The sequence below is a fragment of the Hyla sarda genome, chromosome 1, assembly GCF_029499605.1.
Source record: "Hyla sarda isolate aHylSar1 chromosome 1, aHylSar1.hap1, whole genome shotgun sequence".
NCBI classification, from domain to species: domain Eukaryota; kingdom Metazoa; phylum Chordata; class Amphibia; order Anura; family Hylidae; genus Hyla; species Hyla sarda.
Window position 1 is genome coordinate 135519657 of NC_079189.1, and position 17518 is coordinate 135537174.

The following is a 17518-nucleotide window of genomic DNA, read 5'->3' on the forward strand; positions in this document are numbered from 1 at the left end:
TGTCCAGACACGGCACAGCATCTCTCCTTTCATCAGCACCCCCTTCCCCAAATACCCCTTTAAACCTAGACAAAATGTTTGTATTACAAATGGCTACACAAACTGGCACAAGAAAAGATTTTATTAACTTTATTAAGAAATACAATGCATTCGGAAAGTCTTCAGACCCTTTAACTTTTTTCACATTTTATGTTGTTGTCTTGTGATAAAATAAAAGTGAAAACTGAATAGTAAAAATCCATGATTGTTTATTAAAAAGGAAAAACTTCAATATTACATTAACGTAAGTATTCAGACCTTTTACTCAGTATTTAGTTGAAGCACCTTTGGCAGTGATTACAGCCTCTAGTATTTATGGGTTATGATGCCACAATGTTTGCACACCTGGATTAGTTGTGTTCTGCAGCCCCTCTTAAACTCTGTTAAGTGGGATGAGGACTGTTGGTGGACATCCATTTTCAGGTTTCTTCAGAGATGTTCAACTCAGGGCTCTGTCTGGGCCACTCAATGACATTTAGACAGTTATCCCTAAGCCACTCAAATGTTGTCCTGGCTGTGTTATGTAGGGTCATTAACTTGTTGGAATGTAAACCTGTAATGGATTGAATATATAATAATATGCATATATATTTGGTATAAAATGTCATATTTTACATTCTTAGCTCTGTTTGCTTAAAATTAGCTGACCTGACTGAAATCATATTCAGCCACCAGTGTAGCCTGCACTAACAAGATTGAACTGTTTGCACAGAGATAAAAGTCGTGTCAACCTGATATTTTTTTGGCCCAGTCTGAGGTACAGCTTTCTCTAGACCCTGATCAGTCTATTTGTGCCAGCAGCTGAAAAACATCCCGACAGCATGATGTTACCACCACCATAATTCAATGTATAGATGGTATTTGAGCAGGTGATGAACCGGTATGAGAGTCCTTTAGGTACTTTTCTTGTAAACTCTAGATGGATTTTTGTGTGTGTTTTACTGAAAAAATATTTCTGACCAATCTGCCAAGTCCAGATTGGTGGTGTGCTATAGTGATTTGGTTGACCTTCTGAAAGTTTCTCCTATCTTCATACCGGATTTTTGGAGCTCAGCCAGAGTTGGAATTGGGTTCTAGGTTACCTCTCTTACCCTGTCAAGGTTCTTTTGCCCCGACGTAAGTGGAGTGGCCGGCTTTAGGAGTCCTGGTGTTCAAAATTTCTTTCATTTAAGCATTTAAGAATCATGCCTCGGTTTTCTTGGTAGCAGATTTTTTTTTAGGTCCCCCTCTCCATATCTGTGCATCCACACAATTGCATCTCTGAGCTCTACAGGCAGTACTTTCTACCTCATAGCTTGGTTTTTGCTCTGATATGCATTGTCAGCTTTAAAGACTTATTTAGCTGGGGTTATTTTTTCCAAATTCTATCCAACACACCAAATGTACTACGGATGACTACAATCAAGGTGTAGAAATATCTCAAAGATAATCAAGAGAAATTGGAGACCATCAGAGCTAATTTTCAAGTGTCATACCCAAGGGTCTGAATACTTAAGTCCATGTAAAATTAAATTTCTTTTATTTTTAATAAATTTGGTAAAATTTTATTTTTATTTTGTCATTATGGGATATTGAGTGCATAATGATCAGGGACAACTAAATAATTTAAATCAAGGCACTAAAGAGAAAAGACGGGTGGCACCACTGACTTCTCTCCTACACATAAGAACCATAAAATACAAAAACTGAGGGTACAATTTTAGTACTTTGAGAATAAAAACAATATATCCAAATAGAAAATATGAAGAAAAAGTATCAAAGGCACTCACCTATAAAATCACTTGTACACTTTATTCCTGATACATTAAATAGTACCTGTCCTCAAACCATATTTTCTAAACTAACTCAGATTATATTCCCTTTAAAAAAAATGTTATATGCCTTTAAAAAAAATTCAGAGCTTTAAAAAGCTCTGTATGATACCTTTCCCCTTGCTCACAATGTGTGAGCTCCCTGCAGGAGAAAGTGGGCGTTCCCCAGTAGGTGCAACATCACTAAAGCCTGTCAGAGCTGTGCCTCGTCATGCTCTGTATGCAGTTCCTAAGTTTGTTCTCCTGCCAGGCCAGGAAGAGACCAAGCTAACTGTTTGACTTGCGCAGGGAACAGAACAGAGCAACCTAGTGGCTGTTTTTTCAATCACATTAAAAACATGTAATGGTTAAGAATGTTATAATTACATAAGGAAAAATATATTAAAAGTTTAGTTTGGTGACACGTACTCTTTAAAAGCAACTGGCCATCGGTAGACAACAAAAGATCTCAGCTGAAGCTTAGCTTAGTGAGAGCAACGAATTGAGTGCCTTTGATACTTTTTCTACATATTTTCTAATTAGATCATTTAAATGTTAGCATAAGGCTGCAATATAAAAAAAATGTGAAAAAAGTGAAAAAGGTCTAAAAACTTTACAAAAACAAATGCATTGTATATTGTGTTCTCCCTAGCACCCATGGTCCAGAGCACCGCACTTTTTTTACGTACTATGCCTTATAACCATTAGAATTTGTATTTTCCTCTCTACAGTTGATCCAAACAGTCAATTTATCAAATGTCAGTGATTTATAGGATTGACAAGGTCAAGTACTGCATGAGTGGAGACAAGTACAGAACAGTAAAGTGAACATGTTATAAGTTTAAAAACAGCTTTGATATACTGAGAAATCCTTTTAAAACAGCCACGGGAATCTGAGTCTTTTTAAGTGGAAGATCCTCTCAAAGACAAAAGTATACAGAATGTTAGATACCGTGTCTTATGCAGTCAACATGCATGTACAGCACACAAGAAAATATGAATAGTGATGAAAGAGCAAAAAAATCACGTCTTTTATTATGTGTCAAATTGCTAATCTTCAGCATGGTATGCTTTCTCATTCATTATCCTTACCATGGCTACTCTCCGATTCCTTGTTCTCAACATCACTCCTCATCTGATTCATAGTCCCCAGCATGACTCCCTTACTTATTTCTGACTTCTTATCTCATTCCTAGTCTTTAAGAGGGCTCCTGATCTAATATCTAGTCCACAGCATGGCTTCCTATCTCATTCCAGGTATGCAGCATGGCTCTCCATCTCCTTCCAAGTGCCCAGCATGGCTTAACCATATCATTCCTAGTTCCCAGCATGACTCCCCTTCTCATTTTTAGTGCCCAGCATGACTCCCCATCTCATTCTTATACACCAGCATGGCTCCCCATTTGATTCCGTATCCCTAACAAGGATCCCCATTTCACTTCTGGTCCCCATGATGGTCTCCAATCTAAATTCTCATCTTTAACATGGCTCCACAACTTCTTTCCAGTATGAATTTTCATAATTTCTGGTCTGCAGCATGGCTTCTCTCTCACTCCTGGTCCCCAGCATGGCTCCCCCCAGCCCCCCCCCCCCTACCATTTGTACATTCCAGCAGGACTCCAATCTCCTTCTTAGTCTCCAGAATGGCTCCCTTTCTTATTCATGGTCCCCAACATGACTCTCCTATAATTTTTCTGCCTCCAGCATGGCTTCTTCACTCACTTCTGCCATTAACATGGCTCCACCTTTAATTCTTGACCTTAAGTATGACTTCCACCTTTTTCTTCATCCCCAGTTTAGCTATTAGTCCCCTGCATGATTTCCATTGAAGTTTGCAGTTTAACATAGGCTGCATCCTCCACAACCTCCCTCTTCCTGCCTCCTATCCAAAAACACAATGACACAATGCTGGCAGCGTTTCTCCCTTGATACTGCTTGCAAGTCTTGTCCTCCTTCTAGTTTGAGTTAGGTGGTGCGGCACAGTATGGATGTACATTCAGATGATGTCTGATAAGTAGTTTTGGGGTTTCGGTAGAAAAAAATGTATCTACATTGGATAGTGGGTTGTCTTCTCAGAAGATCTCATTGTACCTCTTATTACTATGTACTACAGAGAGTTTATAATAGCGGATCCATATGCAATTTAGAAGATTGTTTACCTTAAGCAGGTTATATAAAAAAGAAAACACTATGCTTCAATCAGGCTTTAAAACATGAATATTTTGATTGCAGTGTGAATCTTTGGTCATGCTGAAAATTGTGAAAAAGGATTTATTTGGGCATGCTGTGCATATCATGATCTGTTAAACAGCAGGAAAAAGTAAAACAGAGAATCGTAAAAATAGCCATAACAGGATAAATATTCCTGCTAAACTATATGCAACTAATCAAAAAAAAACGTTATTTTTCTGTATAGCAGTATTGCAATGTAAAACATTGTTTCTAAATGTTATATTTCACATACTGTACTGCATATCTTAGCGCTAGCAGTGTGCTGTGGTAAATCTCTGGTTTGCCTTCATATTATCTTATATATAGCATAGTAGGGGATAAGGCTATCCTTCATACAAGAAAGGGCTAGATGGGCCAAAATAGTTCTTATCTGCCGACACATTATATGTTTTCATGTGCGACTAGAAAGAACCCTAGAGAGAAGCAGTTAAAGGGGTTTTCCAGGAATACTCTCCAACCCAACCTGACACCCAGAGTAATTTGCAAAGGTACTATTCTAATTGTCAAGTTTAGCACACTAAAGGGATCTAGCTAAACTTTTTTTTTCGGTTGAAGCTAGCCTTGCCCGTCAGTGTCCTGTCTGCTGTCCGCCTACAGGCCCAGACACTGTCTGTATGACAACAGCCAGGCTATCAGAGAGTTGACTGGGGCTCTCCACCTTGGAGCTGTGCCACCATTAAAAGGTAATCTGTTACCAGCATAATCCACACTAATCTATGGGTACAGGCTAATAGTGTGGATGATGCCGATTCCAATGCAGTTTACCTTTTTATTTCCTGTGCTCCCATCCCCAGGTTATTAAAGGGAAACGGTCATCAGTATTACCTGCACTAACCTGTTGGTGGGTATTGTAGGTGACACTGATGTCAACCATACTTACCTGTCCCTGATCCGTAGTCCCTGTGTTTCTCGCTATCTTGCTCCATGTCATCTACTTTGTGGCAATCTGGTGGCATGGGTGGAGCTTCCTGGCGTTACCGCTGCTGTTTCTCTACTTTCCGGATGTCAGAAAGCTCCTATACCCCATGCCCGGAGCAAGATAGTGAGACAATGCAACCATGGAATGGGGACAGGTAAGCATGGTTGTCACCCTCACTACACACTTGATGACAGTTTTCCTTTAAGTAAAATGTATTATATAAATAAGTTATTTGGTGCACTCTGGCCATTTCCAAGCCATTCCTAATTTTATCTTTTACAGGAATAAAGAAGTGTTAGGCTTGTAAAACAAAAATAAATATTATTTATACTTTTATATGTCCAGGTTTAGAACTTAGAGACAATACATAATTTATACTATTTTCAGTTTTGCAAACTATATCCCATTATGTAGCATAATGGATGCAGGGTGCCTACTGTATACAGGAAACCTTTAACAATTACTCCCATGTATTTGGTAACAAAAACAAGGTGTTGATCTCTTAATGTAATAATAATATATGTTATTTTTGCTCACATTAAATTTCCATTTAAAGGGAGTAGGACAGGGTGTTGCACTTGTGGTGGCCCAGTACGGGAGGTGTTACCTGTCAGGCAGCCTCCCTACAGTGTCCCCTGGGCTCCCTTGCATCTGTCCCCCATGTAAATATGTTTCTAATGTATTATACCATGAAATGTGTTCAGAAAGCATTGTCATTTTAAGACTGTTTACCATGTGACTTGTCATGTGATTGTTACCCAGGAGGTACCAGTGAACAGGTGATCCCAGGGGTGACCTATGGGCTCCCTGCTAGTCTCCCCCATATAAGCCCTGGGAGGAGCTAGCTCGCTCTTTTTCCTTACAAGTCTTTGCTGAGGTCAAGTCGAGTCCTAGAGAATGTCCAGAGTCATAGGAGGCCTCAAGTCCAGTCTGCAGCCACAAGCAGCTACAAGTAAGTCCCAGTCTCAGTATTGTCAGTCATCAGTCAAGTCAAGTCAGTCACAGTCACCAATTGTCAAGTCAACGTGGCCTGCATTAAAGTAACCATATCTATTACATGTCCCAGCAAGCCTGGTGGCAAGAGTCACTTGTCACCTCCGTGGGCCTGGCTGAACTGTACAGCCTTTTCCATCTGTCCAACCTCAGTAAACCTACCGTTATCAGTAACTTGACGTCGGAGTCATTATTGCCCCAGTACCTAGCAAAGGATCCAGCGGTATACCTTAAGGTGGTATTGAGGATAAACCACGCCCTAGCGTCACAAATACAATGGGTTAATGCCATCTGCCCCTAGGGTAATTCCATCTGCCCTTTGCATCACACCCTCTACCACACACTATTTTAAATCTGTCATCAGTATCACCTGAAATAACCTGTCGGTACAGGCAGGTGGTTCAGGTGACACTGATGACAATGGTACTTACCTGGGCTCTTTTGTGCTGTGGTTCTATGGCAATCCTCTTTGGTATCTTCAGCTCCAGGCCCGAATTGGAGCATGGGCAGAGCTTTGTGACGTCACCGCTGCTGTTTGCTAGCAGCGGGACCAAGCAGAGAATAACAGTGGTGATGTCACTAAGCTCCGCTCATGCTCCAAGTCAGGCCCAAAGCTGAAGATACCGAAGAGGATTGCCGGAGCACCACAGTATAGAACTGGACAAAGTAAGTACCGTTGTCATCAGTGTCATCTGCTCTACCTGTCTGTGCCAACAGGTTAGTGCAGGTGACACTTATGACAGATTTTACGTTAACTGTGAAACATAACAGTATATAATAAATATTATAAACTATAAAAATAACAACAACAATATAGGTAGGCTCCCCCCAAAAAAAACTATACCTATTACTAGGTCTTAAGAATAGATAAAAAGATAAGAAAACTATTAAGGATCAAGGTCTACACAAAATTTAGGGGCACAATATATAAAAGATTATGTAGGTTTAAATTTTTTTTTTTATAAATAATGCTTTTAAAATGCTTTTATTTTTACAATAGACTTAAGTAATATTTTACACATTGCGTCCCCCATATTTTTAGACTTTGAGCACCAATAGTATTCTTATCTATGAAAATAATAATGCAGGCATAAATATTGTACATAGTATGCAACATAAGCACACATATAAGCTATAAAACATAACAAGACTAAAAATGTACCCTGTCATTTTCAAAAACCTTTTATATAATGTAGAAAATATTATTATAGGTATATTTGCAATATACATTTGTTAAAAAAATGTGGATATTTTTGTCTCTGCAATTATTACCTGTGTGTCTCTGTGAGGAGACCAAATACAGGAAGTGTGGGTGGACAAGCACTGAGGACAAGAAGGGTTCTATGCACTGAGAACAAGCAGGGCTCACTGCACTGAGGACAAGCAGGGCTCTTTACACTGAGGACAAGCAGGGCTCACTGCACTGAGGACAAGCAGGGCTCTCTGCACTGAGGACAAGCAGGGATCTGTACACTGAGGACAAGCAGGGCTCTGTAAACTGAGGACAAGCCGGGCTCTGTGCACTGGGGACATGCAGGGCTCTGTGTTACAAGGACAAGCAAGGCTCTATACACTGAGGACGAGCAGGGCTCTGTGTAATGAGGACAAGCAGGATTCTGTACACTGAGGACAAGCAGGGCTCTGTACATTGAGGACAAGCAGAGCTCTGTACACTGAGGACAAGCAGGTCTCTCTACACTGAGGACAAGCAGGGCTTTGTAATGAGGACAAGCAGGGTTCCGTGTAACAAAGACAAGCAGGTCTCCGTGTAATGAGGAAAAGCAGGGCTCTGTGTAACGAGGACAGGCAGGGCTCTGTGCACTGAGGACAAGCAGGGCGCTGTAACGGGGACAAGCAGGGCTCCGTGTAACGAGGACAAGCAGGGCTCCGTGTAACGAGGACAAGCAGAGCTCTGGACACTGAGGACATCGCAGGGCTCTGGGCACTGAGGACATCACAGGGCTCTGTGCACTGAGGACAAGCAGGGCTCTGTACACTGAGGACAAGCAGGGCGCTGTAACGTGGACAAGCAGGGCTCCGTGTAACGAGGACAAGCAGGGCTCTGTACAATGAGGACAAGCCGGGCTCTGTGTAACGAGGACAAGCAGGGCTCTCTGCACTGAGGACAAGCAGGGCTCTGTAAACTGAGGACAAGCAGGGCTCTGTACACTGAGGACAAGCAGGGCTTTGTGCACTGAGGATAAGCAGGGCTCTGTGCACTGAGGACAAGCAGGGCTCTCTGCACTGAGGACAAGCAGGGCTCTGTACACTCAGGACAAGCAGGGCTCTGGGCACTGAGGACATCGCAGGGCTCTGGGCACTGAGGACATGCAGGGCTCTGTACATTGAGGACAAGCAGGGCTCTTTACACTGAGGACAAGCAGGGATCTGTACACTGAGGACAAGCAGGGTTCTGTACACTGAGGATAAGCAGGGCTCTGTGCAGTGAGGACAAGCAGAGCTCTGGGCACTGAGGACAAGCAGGGCTCTGTACACTGAGGACAAGCAGGGCTCTGTACACTGATGACAAGCAGGGCTCTGGGCACTGAGGACAAGCAGGGCTCTGGGCACTGAGGACAAGCAGGGCTCTGGGCACTGAGGACAAGCAGGACTCTGCAGTGAGAACAAGCAGGGCTCTGTTCAGTGAGGCTCTGTGACACACTTCTGGCTCACACAGCAGGCTGATTGACAAGCCAGGAGCCTGCACAGAGGCCTGCTTGTTCTGCCCGCTCTTCCTATCTTCTGTCTTAGCACAGACACACACAGGAAATAGCAGCAGGGACAGCTTTTTTAACCCAAAAATAAACAAAAATAAAGGTACACTTTAATGTGCTGATTCAAATTTCACTTCATGATCGAAGGGGAGTGCAAAGTGACCTGGAAACTCTTACTAACACTTATGGATCATGGGCTTTCATTGCTGTGTTGGATATTGATAAGGTAGCCATAGCATTAATATAGTTCAAGTAACTTCTTGCTTGGGATGGAGGTACTCTGGGAACCTTGGAACCCTGGCTTGAGTCACTAACACATCTGTTTATGCCACATATGATCCTGTACTGAATGATCACTCTTCTGTGTAGTATTTCAGGAGTGACAAGCCCAGACTGCTCATGGTCAGGAGGTCTGGTGTTGGTGTGTAACGGAAGAAGGCTTTCCCCTGCTGCCATGCAGAAATTAGTAAGATTTTCACTACTCAGAACTACGGCCTAACTAAGAGACTGTGAATCAGAGTTCATAGGTTTTAAAGCACTGGCCTGAGATACTTTAAAGGGGTACACCGGTGGAATTTTTTTTTTTAAATCAGCTGGTGCCAGAAAGTTAACTTATATTTAAAAATCTTAATCCTTCCAGTACTTATCAGCTGTTGTATGCTCCAGAGGAAGTTGTATTTCTTTCTGGAATTCTTTTCAGTCTGACCACAGTGCTCTCTGCTGACACCTCTGTCCATGTAAAAAAAACTATCCAGAGTACAAGCAAATCCCCATAGCAAACCTCTCCTGCTCTGGACAGTTCCTGATACAGACAGAGGTGTCAGCCCAAAGCACTGTGTTCAGACAGAAAAGAACTCCAGAAAGAAATACAACGTCCGGTGGAGCATACAGCAGCTGATAAGTACTGGAAGGATTAACAAACAGGAAGTAATTTACAAATCTATTTAACTTTGTGGCACCAGTTGATATTTATTTTTAATTTTTCCCCCCCACCCGAGTACCCTTTTAAAATTGACAGCAGCACCTTTAGTTTTATTTGTTAACAGTCTTTTGCAATAGTTCAATATGTGTGCCTCCCATCTGGGGAAGATTTATGTCACAATTCTCTTTTGCATGCGTTACCCAATTTACCGGTGAAGCTGTGTTCTTGTGCGGAGAGAACCCTTTTAATGGGTCAAAAACTTACTTAAACCACACCTTTCTCTGCTTCTTACTACGATACTAATCATATTTTTGAAAAATAACATTGTGTTGAGAATTCCAATAATTATGTCATGCCAGCAGGAGACACATGTCTGCACTCCTTCTCTTACCACTTCTGGATCGGGCTGTGCTCTCCCAGCTCTCCGTCTGTGGTCACTACTGCCTCCAGCATCAGGTCCCCATTAGCACTCCCCCCTCTTACTGCCTCAGCTCTGTGTTCTATATACCCACTCTCTTCCTCCTGTACTTCCTTCTGTTGCCTAGTCCTGTCCCAGCCATGTGCTTCTTCATACAGTACACTTATTACTGATTCTGCCCCAACCTATCCTACCTGGCCTCCATCTATATAAGGGGGGATCTGTTTTCTTTTACTATAACATCTGGGAGCCCCAGTTTTTTTGTCTTTGTCTACTGTGTTGTCTGCATGTGGACTCTTTTTTAGGTCATATATATATATATATATATATATATATATATATGTATAAAATGCTAAATCATCGGTAGTTGCAATATCTTGTAATACCTTTTTTATTGGACTAACAAGATTTTGTAGAGACAAACTTTCGGGATTCCTCCCTTTATCAAGTCATAAGCATTTCTGAGCTCACAAGGAGAAAACACACGTTCTATTTCACAAAATATGCAGGGGTTAAAACAACATATGTGGAGAATGGACATTAAAGGGGTTCTCCGGTGCTTTTGGCTTTGGCCTTTGGCTGTCCGGGCATGCTGGGAGTTGTAGTTTTGCAACAGCTGCAGGCTCCCTGCTTGGGAAACACTGACATAGACAGTGATTTACAGCTCCCAGGAGCTCTGTCTTACTTTTATATGTAAGGAATTGCTTTATCTATATTAGTTATCCACTTATTTTTCTTTAATTCTCACTTTTTCCTATTTTTGGATGATATTTTGGTGCCTTTAGAACCAATTACCAGGTTTCCATAGAGTTTTGGTCTCAGCATACAATGATTTCACCATACAATGGTCGTACTGGAACCAATTAATATAGTAACTTGAGGGACCAATGTATGTGTGTGTGTATATATAATTTTTTTGTTATAACAAATATTAATCAAATCTTTGTAACTAAAACAGTTAAATCTATTTTAATATATGTTATTTTTTTTGAAGTACTCATTGAAGGTGAGGTGCTGAAAACAGGCAAGGTGAATAAGAATTGTTTTGAGGAAGGTTTTCCTTTTTTTCCCCTATTAGGACTAACTCAATCCCTTATTTGGCAAAACTAGACAGAAAAAATATGCACATGTAAACAAGCATTCATTTGGGAAATCTAATTCTTCTCTTTAGATCTTTCTACTTTGGTTAACACTTGATCACAGATTGCATTAGTCGACATATTTCTTAACTATGGATAGTTGCAATACATAGTGTCCAGAAAACTGTGCATTTGGCATTTGTCAACTCCCCAAATAAAATGGTGCCTGAGGTAATGTGCCTACTATGCCAACTTGTCTGCTGTCTGCTTTCTTTTACATTACTGTTTACAGAAATAGCATAATAAGGATGAGTTACTCCACAAATAAGACATATAAGGGAAAGTCTCTGCTTTACCCTGGAGCAATGGAATCTGTCCGAGTATGAGACCTCAATATTTTGAAGCAAAGGAATTTTGATTTTCATTCCACGTCTGACATAAGGTGTGAACCATATTAAATTCCGGCAACACTAGACCTGTTGGTAGATTAAAACACGCTATAGTTTGTTGCAAGCTGAAAATAAGAAATATTGCATTTGATCACAGAAGGTTTCTCATAAGACTTTCACTCTCAAGGGAAGAATACATCTATTAAAAGTACTCACCAGCAATTTCTCAAATGACGTAGAGCGATGTCTATGCTAATCCGCTATGTCTACAGACGATCCATAGGAATTTCACAAACTACATATTTAAGAACTTAAACGGAAAAACAAATAAGCAGTGCAATTATACAATGTTGATTTGATCTCAAGCTGAAATCTATAGAGAATTCAGAAGTAATTAAAAGCATACATAAGGATACCAAATATATCCATGTATTTATAAGGGAACATGCAAATACATTCGACATTAAATGTAACTTGTTTTAGCGGTAATTTACTTTGTAAACTACAGGATAACATGACATATGCCATAAATGACTAAAGTGGAAAAACCTTGTACGACTGTTTTTTTTTGTAGTGAAACTCCAGATATCTCATTTTATACATATCTGCTAGATGATTTAGAAAGCATATGAGCTGATGAGCTCCCATAATGCACTGTGCTCTGCTTAAAGGGAATCTTTGGAGAGCCCCTTTAACCCCTTAAGGACCCAGCCATTTTACACCTCAGGACCCGGCCATTTTTTGCACATCTTATCACTGTCACTTTAAACATTAATAACTCTGGAATGCTTTTAGTTATCATTCTGATTCCGAGATTGTTTTTTCGTGACATATTCTACTTTAACATAGTGGTAAAATTTTGTGGTATCTTGCATCCTTTCTTGGTGAAAAATCCCAAAATTTGATGAAAAATGTGAAAATTTTGCATTTTTCTAACTTTGAAGCTCTCTGCTTGTAAGGAAAATGGATATTCCAAATAATTTTTTTAAATTCACATATACATGTCTACTTTATGTGTGCATCATAAAATTTACATGTTTTTACTTTTGGAAGACACCAGAGGGCTTCAAAGTTCAGCAGCAAATTTCCGATTTTTCACAAAATTTCCAAACTCACAATTTTTCAGGGACCAGTTCAGGTTTGAAGTGGATTTGAAGGGTCTTCATATTAGAAATACCCCACAAATGACCCCATTATAAAAACTGCACCCCCCAAAGTATTCAAAATGACATTCAGTCAGCGTTTTAACCCTTTAGGTGTTTCACAGGAATAACAGCAAAGTGAAGGAGAAAATTCACAATCTCCATTTTTTACACTTGCATGTTCTTGTAGACCCAATTTTTGAATTTTTACAAGGGGAAAAAAGGAGAAAATGTATACTTCAATTTGTAGCCCAATTTCTCTCGAGTAAGGACATACCTCATATGTCTATGTAAAGTGTTCGGCGGGCGCAGGAGAGGGCTCAGAAGCGAAGGAGCGACAAGGGGATTTTGGAGAGTACGTTTTTTTTAAATGGTTTTTGGGGGGCATGTTGCATTTAGGAAGCCCCTATGGTGCCAGAACAGCAAAAATCCCCCACATGGCATACCATTTTGGAAACTAGACCCCTTGAGGAACGTAACAAGGATTTAAGTGAGCCTTAATACCCCACAGGGGTTTCACGACTTTTGCATATGTAAAAAATTTTTAAAAATAATTTCACTAAAATGTGTGTTTCCCCCCAAATTTCACATTTTTGCAAGGGTTAATAGCAGAAAATACTCCCCAAACATTGTAACCCCATCTCTTCTGAGTATGAAGGTACCCCATAAGTTGAATTGAGGTGTACTATGGGTGAACTACAATGCTCAGAAAAGAAGGAGTCATATTTGGCTTTTTGAGAGCAAATTTTGCTCGGGGGCATGTCGCATTTAGGAATCCCCTATGGTGCCAGGACAGCAAAAAAAAAACACATGACATACCATTTTGGAAACTAGACCCCTTGAGGAACGTAACAAGGGGTAAAGTAAGCCTTAATACCCCACAGGGGTTTCACGACTTTTGCATATGTAAAAAAAAAAAAAAAATCACTAAAAGGTGTGTTTCCCCCCCAAATTTCCCATTTTTGCAAGGGTTAGTAGCAGAAAATACCCCCCAAACATTGTAACCCCATCTCTTCTGAGTATGGAGGTACCCCATAAGTTGACTTGAAGTGCACTACGGGCGAACTACAATGCTCAGAAGAGAAGGAGTCATATTTGGCTTTTTGAGAGCAAATTTTGGTCGGGGGCATGTCGCATTTAGGAAGCCCATATGGTGCCAGGACAGCAAAATAACCCACACATGGCATACCATTTTGGAAACTAGACCCCTTGATGAATGTAACAAGGCGTAAATTGAGCATTTACCCCCACTGGTGTCTGTCATATCTTTGGAACAGTGGGCTGTACAACATTTTTAATTTGCACAGCCCACTGTTCCAAAGATCTGTCAGACACCTGTGGGGTGTAAATTCTCACTGCACCCCTCATTACATTCCGTGAGGGGTGTAGTTTCCGAAATGGGGTCACATGTGGGGTTTAGTTTTTTTTGCGTTTGTCAAAACCGCTGTAACAATCAGCCACCCCTGTGCAAATCACCTCAAATGTACATGGCGCACTCTCCCTTCTGGGCCTTGTTGTGCGCCCCCAGAGCACTTTGCGCCCACATATGTGGTATCTCCGTACTCGGGAGAAATTGCGTTACAAATTTTGGGGGGCTTTTTTCCCCTTTACCTCTTGTCAAAATGAAAAGTATAGGGCAACACCAGCATGTTATTGTAAAAAGTTTATTTTTTTACACTAACATGCTGGTGTAGACCCCAACTTCACCTTTTCATAACGGGTGAAAGGAGAAAAAGCCCCCCAAAATTTGTTAGGCGATTTCTCCCGAGTACGGCGATACCCCATATGTGACCCTAAACTGTTGCCTTGAAATACGACAGGGCTCCGAAGTGAGAGCGCCATGTGCATTTGAGGCCTGAATTAGGGATTTGCATAGGGGTGGACATAGGGGTATTCTACGCCAGTGATTACCAAACAGGGTGCCTCCCAGTATGCCTGGACAGTCAACGGCTGTCCGGCAATACTGGGAGTTGTTGTTTTGCAACATCTGGAGGCTCCATTTTGAAAACAGTGGTGTACCAGAAGTTTTTCATTTTTATTGGGGAGTGGAGGGGGGCTGTGTAGGGGTATGTGTATATGTAGTGTTTTTTACTTTTTATTTTATTTTTGTGTTAGTGTAGTGAAGTGTAGTGTTTTTAGGGTACAGTCACACGGGTGGGGGTTACAGCAAGTTTCCCGCTGCGAGTTTGAGCTGCCGCGCAAAATTTGCTGCATTGCAAACTTGCAGCCCGATACTCACTGTAAGCCCCCTGCCCATGTGAATGTACCCTGTACATTCACAGGGGGGGGGGACCTCCAGCTGTTGAAAAACTACAACTCCCAGCATACACAGTCTCAGTGCATGCTGGTAGTTATAGTTTTGCAACAGCTGGAGGCACACGGGTTGGGAAACACTGAGTTAGGAAACAATGTTTCCCAACCAGTGTGCCTCCAGCTGTTGCAAAACTACAACTCCCAGTATGCCAAAACTGTCCAGGCATGCTGGGAGTTGTAGTTCTGAAACATCTGAAGGGCCAGATGTTACAGAACTACAACTCCCAGCATGCCTGGACAGTAAGGGCATGCTGAGGATGTGTAGTTTTGCAACATCTGGAAGGGCACAGTGGTCCAAAAACTGTGGACCTCCAGAAGTTGCAAAACTGCAACTCCCAGCATGCCCAGACGCCAAGGGCTGTCTGGGCATGCTGGGAGTTGTAGTATACAGGGTCCCAATACAGCAATGCATGTTGCTTTACGGCGACGTGCATTGCTGTAAAGGGCCTGACCGCGGCTGAAGATCAACTCACCTGTCGCCGCCGCCTTCATCGTCTGGATCCGGGTCTTCAGGGACGAAGTAAGTACCGGGGCTGGTCCCCAGCACTCCCCCGTCCCCCGCCGCGTCCTCCGGTCTTCCTCCCGTCCTCTCCGGACTTCAAGGGGCCGGGCAGGACGGGAGGAAGTAACCCCCCCCCCCCCTCCTGCGATTGGTCGGTTAACTTTAGCATGGTCCTGGCTGTCTGTGACAGCCGGGATCATGCGAAATTACTGGGTGGTCGGGTCCCAGAGACCCGATCAGCCCGGTATCGCCGCAGATCGCAAGGACGATTTCCCTTGCGATTTGCGGCGATCGGCGACATGGGGGGCCTACATGGCCCCCCTCGGCGTTTGCCCTGGATGCCTGCTGAAGGATTTCAGCAGGCATCCGGTTCCGATCTCTGCCCGGCGAGCGGCAGAGACCGGAAAACGCCAGGACGTACGGGGACCTCCTGGGTCCTAAAAGCCCAGAGTGCGGGGACGTCCCTTAAGAGGTTAAAGGGGTATTCCAGCCATATACATTGCATCCCCTATTCAGGTCGTCACGCCCCCTCCCATAGACATGAATGGAGGGGACGTGGTGTGATGTCACGATAGGGTGTGGCGTGACGTCATGTCTCCAGTTCCGGAAACACAGAGGTTTCCGAGACTGGAGCAGCAGCCCGGTAGAGAATGCCAAGTGCTGCTTGGAGATCGTGGGGGGTCCCAGCTTTTGTATCCCCCATGCTTTTGATAGGGGATAAGATGTCTATGGGTGGAATACCCCTTTAAAAAAAACAAGAATGAAACTTTTAGTTATGAATAAGTTTGGCCCCGTTTGTATCTCTTTTTCAGGCTACGTCACCAGTGTATGTTAAGAGTAGATTCCAGAATCAAAGTAAGAGTTTAGTGAAACATATGCCATTACATTGGCATACTTAATGCTGGTACAGTATATTGATGTATACTGATATTCAGCTGAAAACTAAATGTGAATGAGGCCTTACATTAAGGATTTAAGGAGTAAGAACAGGTTAAAAAATATGCAATATTTGTCAGGGGGCCCTCCCCTTACCCTACCTCTATCCTGTTCCTTCCCTGTAAGCATATTTCTTTGTAAAAGTTTTTGTTGTTGTGGTATCTGATTTGGTAGTACATTCACTTGCTATTTCGTTTTGGTGCGGCCATAAATTCATTTTGTATTTGGTGGTCTTTTGATTGAATGTTTTTATAGAATCCTGTAAAATAAAAGTTATGTTTTAGTGTTTCTCAGTAATAAGAACAGGATAAGCAAATTATTTAAACTATTTTAAAAATGATGCTGCATTTCAGCTGCATTTTAGCTGCTAAATGTAGCTAAAAACTTTTAGGGATTAAATATATTATACTGCATATATTGCATATATTGTTGCTATAAACTGCCAATGAAATGGTACAAAAATATGGGTCTCTGCAGTGATAATACACAAGGTTATGAAAAATCCTCCACAATTTTTATGACAGTCTACATTGCAAGATTATTCTGAGAGTGGTCTGGAGGGCATCGGATTGAAATTCTGCGGACAATAGAAAATGTCCTGGATAAATAACGTGTTGTTAAAGCTTCACATTAAATCAGCAAAGACATTTACAGGTATATTAGCATTTTAAGTTTAGTTTGGATAGTCATGCTACTAAGTGACAATCTCCCATCTCCTGAGAAAGGGTGTGGAACAGGGACTAGGAAGGTATAGGCATAGTGATTAAAATAATATGTACAATCCGCTCGACTTTATGACATGTTAGTCACCAATCTAAACACTCATATGTTATAGAATGGGAGTGAGAAGATATAGCAATGATAATAGTCACAAAGGAGTTCCTTGGTCATGTATAAATACAAGGATGTTGTGATTCTATACTAACCCCTGAACTGTACTTCTATTGTTCTATATATGAGATTTGGCTATAACATGTACCATTAAATATTATCAAAAAATAATAGAAGAGATATTCTTAGGGAGTGACCACCAATTGCAAAACTTTTCTACCAAAAGAAAAGTCAGAGACAAAGAAGCCTATAGTGTCTGAAGAAACTACAGTAGATGGTAAAGACTGTAGGGGAGAGTT

General features: G+C 41.7%; 1 protein-coding gene across 3 annotated transcripts in view; it reads right to left on the minus strand.

The window, feature by feature from the left end:
* LOC130358510 (waprin-Phi1-like) overlaps positions 1–17518 on the minus strand; it is a 41969-nt gene extending 24451 nt beyond the window's left edge. Inside the window, exons 1-4 of one of the 3 annotated variants that reach the window (XM_056561849.1) lie at positions 17368–17518; positions 16490–16647; positions 11712–11805; positions 11463–11582 (exon numbers count right to left, since the gene is read on the minus strand). The gene's annotated coding sequence lies outside the window, so the exon portion shown is untranslated. The remainder of the gene's footprint in view (positions 1–11462; positions 11583–11711; positions 11806–16489; positions 16648–17367) is intronic. The other 2 variants (XM_056561865.1, XM_056561872.1) reach the window with 2 other exon arrangements.